Below are 11278 nucleotides of genomic sequence, written 5' to 3'. Positions count from 1 at the left end.
AATAATCTTGAGCAAGTGGAAGTCTTTGACCTTCCATGGGTATCCAATTACCTACCAGAAAAATAGGGTAAAAAATGCCTTACCTGCTTATAAATTTATTCTAAGAATTATATATGCTAAAACATTTTTTTTAACCAAAGTAAACTGTGCTGGGGCAGCAGGCTGTGTGGTGGTTACAGTGCTGGACTCCCACATGGCTGGCCATGATTTGGTCCCAGACCCGAGGGCTTGAAAATTACACAAAGCGCAGGGAGTGGCCGTGGATTAGGGGCTGTGGTGGTATGTGGGCACTCTGCTGTGGTGGCTACAGGGCTGACAAAAAACTACTCAAGTTCCTGTGGAAGCAAAGTAATGTTCATAAAAACAGAGAAAACTTATGTTGGCTGTGAAGGCCCTGATATCTTCTGACGGTCACAAATTTATTGTAAAAAGAGAACATGTACTAACATCAGGAACAATAAAAAGCCATATCGAGGGGCCCAAGTCAGTTCATTGAGAGCAAAACCAATAAGGTCAATTTTAGAGAGATTCTTTCAGATGTGTTATCAAAAGTATGGGGAACCGGCAGTTAGCGTAATGGCTATGTCGTTGGACTCCCACGTAGTCGACCGCGGTTTGTGTCCCGGACCCGGTGGCTTAAAACTCACGCCGGGCGCGTGTGCATGTGTGCCCAAGATCCCGAGAGGAGAATGGAGGAGAAGAGATTGCGGCGTGACCATCCCCCCTGGGGGGTGATTTCTCGCTTTCTGTCTCTATGTCTCTCTCTCTCTGTCTGGCGAGCGCACACGCCCTACAGTGAAAATCTCTCAAAAAAAAAAAAAAGTATGCATGTATTTTACCTACGAGATTCGCTATACTAACAGCTCCACTGAGATTCCTGAATTCCCAGTTGCACCTGAAATTGCACTGGAACTGCTGATGGCTGCAAACTTCCTAGATTGTTAAATAAAATAAATTATAATAACCTGTTAACTTTTTTCAGTATTTAATGCCTGTATTTCACTTAGTAATTTCTCATATTTTGCATGTTGCCTGTATGCAATTGAAGTGTAAAGGTTTATTGTAAAGCAGATTATCTTCTGTTTCTTTGCATAGCAATCAGAGTTGAATGTGTTTGCTGCATCAACAAATTAAGGATAATTTTACAAACTGAGAAACAAGTATGACAATTCATAGGTGGTTTCGCCTTATCGTTTGGATGTAACTTTGAAAATTAGAGCAGTGATGATAGTAAATGCTGAAATTTAGGTATAAATGAACATGTTCTATAGGTAAATAATGAGCTAAGTATTTTTATGTTTGTAGTGGTTTTTAAAAAACCTATTCTAGGGGATCAGCAGTTGGCATAATGGCCATTTTGCTGGACTTCCATGTAGTCGGCCGTGGTTCGACTCCCAGACCCGGTTTCTTGAACTCACGCTTGGTGTGTGTGTGTGCGTGCCCAAGATCCCAAGAGGAGAATGGAGGAGAAGGGATTGCGGCATGGCCATCCCCCCTGGGGGGTGATTTCTTGCTTTCTGTCTCTCTTTCTCTGTCTTTCTGGTGAGCACACGTGCCCTATAGCAAAAACCTCTCAAAAAAAGCTATTCTGATCTTATAGCCACCATTAGCATTATTATAGTTATGCAAATAATAGCATTATAAACATGTTTATATTAATAACTTAGCCAAAATATTGATTTTTTAATAACTCTCAGAGAATAAGAGTTGAAATTTCTTATGTGTTTTTTGATAAACTGCAGTATTGTGTATATATATCTTTTTGTTTCTTGCAGCAACATAAGAACTTTATTTAAAAGCAATTTTGGAAGGTTACCAGGTAAAGCTTTCAGAGCAGTAAATATTTAAACTATAGTCACATGGCGAACAAGTAAACTACATGACTTAGGTGTTCTTGTGCATTGTGCATTTGGGGCATTTTAAAGTACTGGCTATATAGTTTCCTTTGTAACTTTCACTTTTTCCTCATAGTCCCTTGTTGTGATTAAACTTCTGATTATTTAAATGTGTTTTAAAAGACTCACTATAAATTTTTCCACATCTAAAAGACTAGACTTTTTGAACAGTTTTCCTCCACCCAATTGGAATATTATTATATTTTTAAAAAAGGAGAGATGCAGTGAAAACCTTATATAATACCCTTAGATATAATACATTAATTATCTTCTGTTAATTAAATATGTCCCAATAAATATGATTCAAAACTAAAACAAAAATTACACAAGGTTTGTGCATGTGTAAGCCCAACATCCCAGGAGAAGAATGGAAGCGATTATGGTGTGGTCATTCCCCTTGTGGGATGATTTCTCACTTTCCCTTTTTCTGTCGCTGTCTGGTGAGCACACACACCTTATGGCAAAAAAGAAAAAAAAAAGATACAGTTCTATATTTACACAAAACACAATTATAAAACTTGAAAACTAGTCAAGGTCTTTGCTAGTTAAAGAGAATTGGTATTATACTTTCAAGGATACCGACTCATTTACCTCAAACATTCTAATTACTAACACATCTAGGAATTTCTATTTTTACTGACTGTAGGTTAGAATATGTCTGAGTAAGTGTGACTTACCACGCCTTCTGTTATATTTAAATTTTGAGTTAATATGGTCTGATGCCCAAACAAAAGATACATCACTCTGTAAGAATGATTTGTAATTGTGGAGGAACTAAGGAAGGATCTAGGCTCTTCTAGATTTTATTTTCTCTGTATTAGAGGGAGAATTAAACCAGAAAGTAAAATTTAAATGCTTTTTTTCTCTCAGAAAAAAAAAAAAAGAAAAAAAAATTGACCAAAATTACAGATGCTTCTTCAAGCCTAGGAGTAACTTTACCCACAGCACATATGAATTGTCTGTTCTAAAGTTTATCCTAAAAGCGAAACAAGAAATAATGAGAACTCTCATGCATGCTTTTTGAATCTCTTCTGCCCACGTCTCTGTAATCCCTGTCATTTGAGGGAAAATTTTACTCCGCTTACAAGGACAACTGTAAAATCTTCATGTAAACTGACATTTTTAAACCAAACTGCCCACTTATATTTTATCATTTGGTCAAAAATATTCTCGGTCTTGTGTTCCAAATTAAACCAAAGTAAGACCATGAGCGGAAAAGCAGGGTGAGGCTGCAGGACACTGTGGAGAGGGAGTGGTCTGGCCAACTGGCTTTCCTTCTCAGGCCAGGGAAATTCAGACTTTGAGGCAGTGAAGTCCGAAAGGTAGGAGTTGCTCTTCCTTTCCTTCTTCCATTTGTGTCCAGTAAAGTAAAAGGGAGTTCGGGAAGGAGCCCACTCTCCAGGATGAGATTCAGCCCTCTAATCTGGCGTTGTGTGTGTGACTGTTAGTGGGGTCACACCAGGGATAAAAGATACCTGTACCAGCTGACAGTGCACTGTGTTGGTTCTAATTGTAACATAGCAACAAGTCCCTTGTTTGAATAATTGTCTCCCAAAGTTTCATTATTGGGAATTCGTTTCCCAGTACTGGAAAGGTAGCTAGACCTTTCAGATTGAGGTCCAATGGGTGATATTTGGATCATGGTGGCACAGTTCTCATGAACAGATTAATACTGTCTCAAAATGGAGGGAGTTCCTGCTCTACTGAGAAGAGGTTAGTTTGGGACCAGCAGTGGCATAGTGGTTAAGGTGCTAAACTCCCACATGGTCAACTGCGGTGCAGACCCAGCAGCTTGAAATTCACACCAGATGCATGTGTGTGCATGGACGAAATTCTGAGAGGAGAGTGGAGGAGAAGAGACTGCAGCATGGCCATCCCCTCTACGGGGTGATTTCTTGCTTTCTGTCTCTATGATGAACATATACACCTTATAGCAAAAAATCTTTAAAAGAGGTTAATTCCTATGAAAGTGTTTTTGTTGTTGTTTTCTTTCTTTTTTTGAGAGGTTTTTGCTGTAGAGTGCGTGTGCTCACCAGAAAGACAGGGAGAGACAGAGAGACAGAAAATGAGAAATCACCCCCCCCCATGGGGGGATGGCCATGCCCCAATCCCTTCTCCTTCATTCTCCTCTTGGGATCTTGGGCATGCATGCACATGTGCCCTGCGTGCGTTTAAGCCACTGGGTCCAGACTTGAACTGTGGTCAGCTGCGTGGGAGTCCAGCGACATGGCCATTATGCCAACTGCTGGTCCCAAAAGTAGGTTTTTATATAAGAGTAGCCCACAAGTCTCTCTCTGCACATGCCCACTGACCTTTCCACTTGTCTAATCATGCTGTGATATAACAGAAGCTGGCCCATGCCTTGGACTTCCCAGCCAGCAGAATCATGAGTGAAATATACTTCTATTCTTCATAAATCACCTTGACTCACGTATATGTGTTTAGCAACACAATAACACAGTAAGAAACAAAGTTAATAATTTTCTGGACTTATGTTGTCATGTTTTTATGAGAAATTAGAGATGTACAAATCAAACCATCATTCTGAGACCCAAGAAAGGTGTAAGATTTTTCATGATTGTCATTTCTTACCCGCAGTCGGGAGGACAACTAGGATACAACTTAATGGCTGCTTCTTTATATTGATAGAACACTCCTGTTCTAACTGAGTTGTTTATTTCTTGATTTTATGTTTGCTTGACCATTTTTTCTTCTACTGATATTATTCCTAACATGTCATGAGCAGCGATCCTTGGTCTTTAAGGAGAATGGCTGCACAGTTTTTTTTTTTTTTTTTGAGAGATTTTCACTGTAGGGCGCGTGCGCTCGCCAGACAGAGAGAGAGAGACATAGAGACAGAAAGCGAGAAATCACCCCCCAGGGGGGATGGTCACGCCGCAATCCCTTCTCCTCCATTCTCCTCTCGGGATCTTGGGCACGCACGCACACGCGCCCGGAGTGAGTTTTAAGCCACCGGGTCCGGGACACGAACCGCGATCGACTACGTGGGAGTCCAGCAACATAGCCATTACGCTAACTGCTGGTTCCCTGGCTGCACAGTTTTGTGTATGAATGAACATGTATATTGTAGTGGGTTGAAGATCAGAAGCTTTCACGGTATTCTCAAAAAAGTCCATGATACATAAGTGGGTTAAATACAATTAAACTTGTTAATAAAGGTGCCACTCATCCAGTTAGTGCAAGGATGTTAGTTAGCCATTAGGGCACCACTGAATGCATAGTCCCACAGGATAAAATAAAAACTGGGGTAACCACCCAGTGAGCTCCGAACATTGCTCCAGACTCCATCACCCAACTACTTTTAAACCTGAACTTTATTTCCTTGGATTTCATATTCTACAATCCTTTGACTTATAACATGGAGACTCTTAAAATGTATTGATAAGTCATCTGAAAAATTGGTCTCCTTGATTTGTACCTTCTTTGCACTAGAATCAAAAGAAAAAAACAGAAATAGGGAAGAGATAGGCAGGGGGTCAAAGGGAAGAATAAGATACTAGAAACCATTCCTTTGTTTTCAGTTAGGCTTCCTTAATACCACTTCCTAGGTCTGAACCCAGAACCACAGATTCTAAGGTTACAGGGCTTCTGCCCGCCTAGAAAAGAAATTTGGACATGTATGACAAGATTTGGTGGTTTTAAGAATAAGTCTTTTCAGGTCTTCACTGTACTAATTCAAGGACTTTACTTCTACCGTCCAAGCCAGATGGGGCATGTTTCTTCCAATGACAGACCAAGCGAGTTACTTTCTTCTTTTTATTTGGTGTCATATTTGGATTGACTTGACCAGCCTCCTCAGCAGGCATCTGTGCCTAGTTTGGGACTTGCTGTTATCTGGTTTGATGAAGCTGAGTGCTCCTTTCCAGGGCTATTGGGCTGGGGATTGTGTCTTGGCTCCTCCTAACTTTTGCTCTATCGTCTCAAAATGCTTCATCAGAATCTGACAATGATTCTCATTTAACTTCCAGAAACATGTTTTATTTAGCACGTTATAATTTCTTTCCTTAGTCTCTTCTTTCAAAGCTATCCAGTGGGTAGAAGAATCACAAAATGTTTAGGCATTTCCTTCCTTTAGACATTGGAGAATTAAACTGCTGATTATCAATTTAGCACTTCTCAGTCTCTTTCAAACAAATGTACAATGTTGGAATAATAATAAAGATTGTTCTGAGTTTAGGAAGAAAATGACTTTTAGAAATATCACTGGATAGGCCTGGCAGGTAGCATGGTGGTTAAGGTGCTGGACTACCACACGGATGACCACAGTTCATGTCCCAGATCTAGTGGCTTGCTTTCTTGCTTGCTTTCTCTCTCTCTCTCTCTCTGGTCAAATTAAAAAATAATAATACATAAAAATAAGTGAAATAATTCTTCAAAAGAAAAAAAGCAATATCACTGGAAAATCAAAGGTGAAAATTGGCCCATATAATTTATTCTCTAAAGGGACATAGCACATATATCCCATGTAATGACTCTCTAGATGGTAGGGGTGATCTTAATTTGAACTCTGTCATGCTGACTTGGTGGGTCACTTGGGTTTTATAACTTTTCAGCTGGAACAGTGCAACTTTTGTACCTTTTAAATATTCCTTACATAGAAAGACACTGTTAAACACATAGACAACATCATGCACACACAATCGATTGTAGAGAAGGCATCATTGCCACCTTCTGAAAATCTAAGTGATTTAGTGGGAGTAGATATTTTTTGAAGTCATATTAATGTTTCCATGTTCCTAGGTTGCCCTGTAGGACACTGAACCAAGAGTACCGACTTGGTGTCTATATGAATCCAAAAACCTGGAGAGAAACAGAATAGAGCAGATGTCAATGCTAATATGAATTATCTGTTCACAAGTTTTAACAAAATGTTGACTTCAGAGCACTCTGTTTAACAGACTTGAATTGAAGGTTGCCAACCAAAATGGTTAATTAGCATTTAATTACGATAGCTAAAATGAGTAGTTGGTTCCCATCTTTGAGAATGTCTCATGTCTAAAGAGTGTTTTGAGAGACTTTGGTTTGCCTGACAGATGTCAGTCATGAGTGGGCCATTTGTAAGGCCGCAGTAGTGAAGACAGCATGTCTCTCAGTACACTAGGTTGAATTCAACATCTGAATCAGATGCTTCCATCCGGACCTCAGAGCTGCTTTTCCAGATAAGGTCATAGGTCCGACCTTCAAAAGCTGAGTTTACTTTTAGGTTTTTGATATATTGGCCAATTTTTGACCATTCTTAAGCTAATCTGCTCTTATGGCAGAATTCTTACCTCACTCTTAGCATATTTTCATTTCTTTCTCTCCTTTCTTTTCTTGCCTCCTCCCTTCCTTCCCTGAAAGTTGGTGGTGGTGGTTGTTGTTGTTGTTTTAGATATTTTTGCTATTGGGTGTGTGCACTCACCGGGGAGACAGAGAAAGCAAGAAATTATACCTGGGATGGGGAGGGGGAGGGTGGGTGGGTGGCCACACCACAATCCCTTCTCCTCTATTCTCCTCTGGGGTTTTTGAGCATGCCTGCACAGGCACCCAGTATGAGTATTTGAGTCCCAGACCCTGTGGTTTGAATCTCACACTGGATACATATGTGTGCCTTTCAAAATCCTGAGAAGAAGGGATTGTGGTGTGGCCATCCCCCCTGGGGGTGGGGGTGGGGTGATTTGCACTTTCTGTCTCTTTGTATCTCTCTGTCTCTCTGGTGAGTGCATGTACCCTATAGCAAAAATCTCTCAAAAATTATTTTCTAAAGCTAATCTTACGTTTTATGTTTAGGGTAAGCCACAAAAACCTGTTGTAGAGACCCTCAAAGCACTCAGAGAGAAGCCATTTTAAATCTGAGGTGTGTCCTGGCATGTTCAGAGACCAAGGCAACTGAAGTTATGCTGTAAACCACATCTTCTAGACCCCCCAAACACTCAGATAGGGTGACCTCTCCTCTTTCTGTCTCTGTCTTAAAATTTTTATTTATTAAAAAAAATTTAAAACACTTCTCATCTTGGGCCTTTTCTTCTCTTGCTAATTTCAGAAGTCATTTTATTTTCATTTTTCTGTTATTTATTCATTTATTTATTATTGTTATTTATACATTTGATCGCTTTACATCATGTAGATTGTAAAGAAACTTTACCCAGCATGATATACACCTCAGTCCAGCGCAGCTGAAAATACTATACACATCCTCATCAACAGATAATAAGCCATATCTGTGTCCCATAAATGTCTTACATCTCTATTTTTTTACCCAAATTATCTTTCCTATGCTCTTCTCTTCCCACTCTCTCCTTCCACTTTGTCTCTAGTGTCCATAACAATTTTTAATGCTTTTATGTCCTCCAGTCTTTCAGTCTCTACTATAGAGTGTGGAGAGTCAGTATATGTTGAGTGGAGACTTACAATGTCTCTCTTTCATAGCCTAAAAGATTTGTTGCTTCACTCAGCAGTAAATTTTCCATATTCATCCATTTTCTATGAAATTACAGAGTCTTGTTGTTCTTCATGGCTGAATTGTATTCCATGGAGTATATATGCCACACTTTTTCAATCCATTCATCTGTTTGTGGACATTTGGGTTGGTTCCAGGTCTTAGCAACTGTGAATAATGCTGCAATGAAAATAGTTGTGCAAGCCCTTTTCCAACTGAGTGCTCTCCCGTCCTTTGGGTAGATACCCAGGAGTAGAATTGCTGGAGCATATGGTAGTTCTACTGGGAGGTCTTTGAGGAACCTTCACATTGTTTTCCATAGTGGCTGGACCAATTTATATTCCCACCAACAATGTAGAAGTGTTCCCTTTTGACCATATCCTCTCCAGAACTTATCATTTTTTGTTTTTTTAATCTTTGCCATTCTGACTGGGGTTAGGTGGTATCTCATTGTGGTTTTTATCTGCATCTCCCTTATGATGAGGGATGCTGAGCATTTTTTCCATATCCTTTTTGGCTGTTTATATGTCTTCCTTAGAGAGTTGTTTATTTAGCTCATTTTCTCATCTTTTAGTTGGGTTAATCATTTTCTTCCAGGTAAGCCACTTGAATTCCCTGTATATTCTGTTTATCAGTCCCTTATCTGAGACACAGTTAACAAAAATTCTCTCTCATTCCAAGGTTGTCGATTCACAATAATTACGGTGTCTTGCTGTGCAGAAACTTCTTAATTTGATGTAATCTCACCTGTCTGTTTTGGGGATTATTGCCTGTGCTTTGGAGGTCTTGCTTAAGAAGTCTTTGCCTACCCCAGTGTCTCCCAGAGTTTCTCCAGTGTTTTCCACCAGTAGTTTTATAATTTGTGGTCTTAGGTTTAGATCTTTGATTCACTTTGAGTTAATTTTTGGGAGGGGTGACAGATGGGGTTTCAGATTCATCTTTCTGCAGGTGGATAACCAGTTTTTCCAGCACTATTTACTGAAGAGATTTTCCTTTTCCTACTAGAGTGACCGGTACCCTTTGTCAATGATCAGTTGGCTATATGTTTTGGGGCTTATTTTTGGGGTCTCTGTTCCATTGTTCCTCATGTCTGCTTTTGTGCCAATATGCTGTTTTGATTATCATAGTTTTGTAATATATCTTGGGGTCAGGAAGTGAGATGCCACCCACTCCACTCTTGTTGTGCAGGATGACTTTGGCAATACGGGGTCTTATATGATTCCAGACAAATTCTATGATTGTCTTTTGTAGATTTGTGAAGAATGTCTCTTGTAGTTTTGTAGGGATTGCATTAAACATGTAGATTAATTTGGGTAGGATTGCCATTTTGATTATACTAATTCTGCCAATCTAGGTACATGGGATGTCCTTTAACTTTTTTGTATCCTTTTTGATTTCCTTTTTAAGGTTTTCATTGTTTTCCTTATAGAGGTCTTTGATTTCCTTGGTTAGTTTTATTCCTAAGTATCTTATACTTCCTGTGGTTATGGTAAATGGGATTACTTTCTTCGGTTCTATCTCTGTCTGCTTGTTGTTTATATATAGAAATACTATAGATTTTTGTAAGTTAATTTTGTATCCTGCTTCTTTACTGTATGCATTTATTACTTTGAGAATTTTTTTGTTGGTACTATTGGGTCTTTTATGTATACAATCATGTCATCAGCAAACAGAGATAATTTCTATTCTTCTTTCCCTATTATGCTGAGAAACAATCCTTCTATACCAATTTTCCTGAGAGTCTTAATCATAAAGAAATGTGGTATTTTGTTAAATGCTTTTTCTGCATCAATTGGAATGATCATATGGTTTTTATCTTTTTTTCTATTAATATGGTGTATTACATTTATGGTTTTGCATATGTTGAACCACCCTTGCATCCCTGGAATAAAGCCTACCTGGTCATGATGAATAGCCTTTTTTTATATGCTGTCTAATACGGTTAGCAAGTATCTTGTTGAGAATTTTTGCATCTATATTCATCCGAATTATAGGTCTATAGTTTTCCTTTTTTGTTGTATCCTTATCCATTTTGGGAATGAGGGTAAAATAGAGCCTTCATAGAATGAATTTGGAAGGATTTCTTCTTTTTGGATCTCTAGAAACAGTGTGAATAGAATGGGAGTTACCTCTTCTTTAAAAGTTTTGTAAAATTCAGCATTGAAGCCATTGGGACCTGGACTTTTCTTTGTTGGGAGGTTATTTATTACTGATTCAATCTCATTGCTTGTTATAGGTCTATTCAGGTTTTCTATGTCCTCCTGAGTCAATCTTGGTAGATTATATGTGTCTAAGAATTTGTCCATCTCATTCAAGTTTTCTTCTTTGTTGGCATATAGTCGCTCATGGTATCCTCTAATGATGTTTTGTATTTCTATTATGTCTGTTGTAATCTTGCCTGTTTCATTGCAAATTTGATGGATCTGGTTCCTTTCTCTCTTCTTAATTATTCTAGCTAATGGCTAATGGTGTGTCTATCTTGTTTATCTTTTCAAAGAACCAGCTTTTGCTTTCATTTATTTCTGTATAGTTCGCTTATTTTCTATTTCACTTATTTCTGCTTGAATCGTTATTATTTCTTTTCTTCTGGCATTTTGTGGATTTTTCTTTTGTTGCTTCTCTAATTCCCTGAGGCAGGATGTTAGGTTGTCCTTTTGCCACCTTTCCATCTTTTTCTTGTACGCACTAATTGCTATGAACTTCCCTCTTATGACTGCTTTTGCAGTGTCCCATGAATTATGGAAACTTTGTTCTCATTTTCATTTATTTCCATGAATCTTTTTATTTCAGTCTTAATCTCTTCAGTGGTCATGAAGTAATTCAGAAGTAGGTTATTTAGTTTCCACCTATTTGTGTATTTTGAGGGTTTTTCCTGAAATTAATATCAAGTTTAATTCTTCATGATCAGAGAAGATGCTGGATATAGTTTCTGTGCCTTTTAATC

General features: G+C 38.6%; 1 pseudogene; it reads left to right on the top strand.

Moving 5' to 3' along the window:
• Positions 1-351: 351 nt before the first annotated feature.
• LOC106734281 (elongin-C pseudogene) lies at positions 352-945 on the top strand (annotated as a pseudogene).
• Positions 946-11278: the final 10333 nt, after the last annotated feature.

Source organism: Tupaia chinensis, unplaced genomic scaffold (genome assembly GCF_000334495.1).
Source record: "Tupaia chinensis unplaced genomic scaffold, TupChi_1.0 Scaffold000086_1, whole genome shotgun sequence".
Taxonomy (NCBI): domain Eukaryota; kingdom Metazoa; phylum Chordata; class Mammalia; order Scandentia; family Tupaiidae; genus Tupaia; species Tupaia belangeri.
Note: the sequence above shows the minus strand (reverse complement) of the source record. Positions and strands in the feature narration are given on the sequence as shown.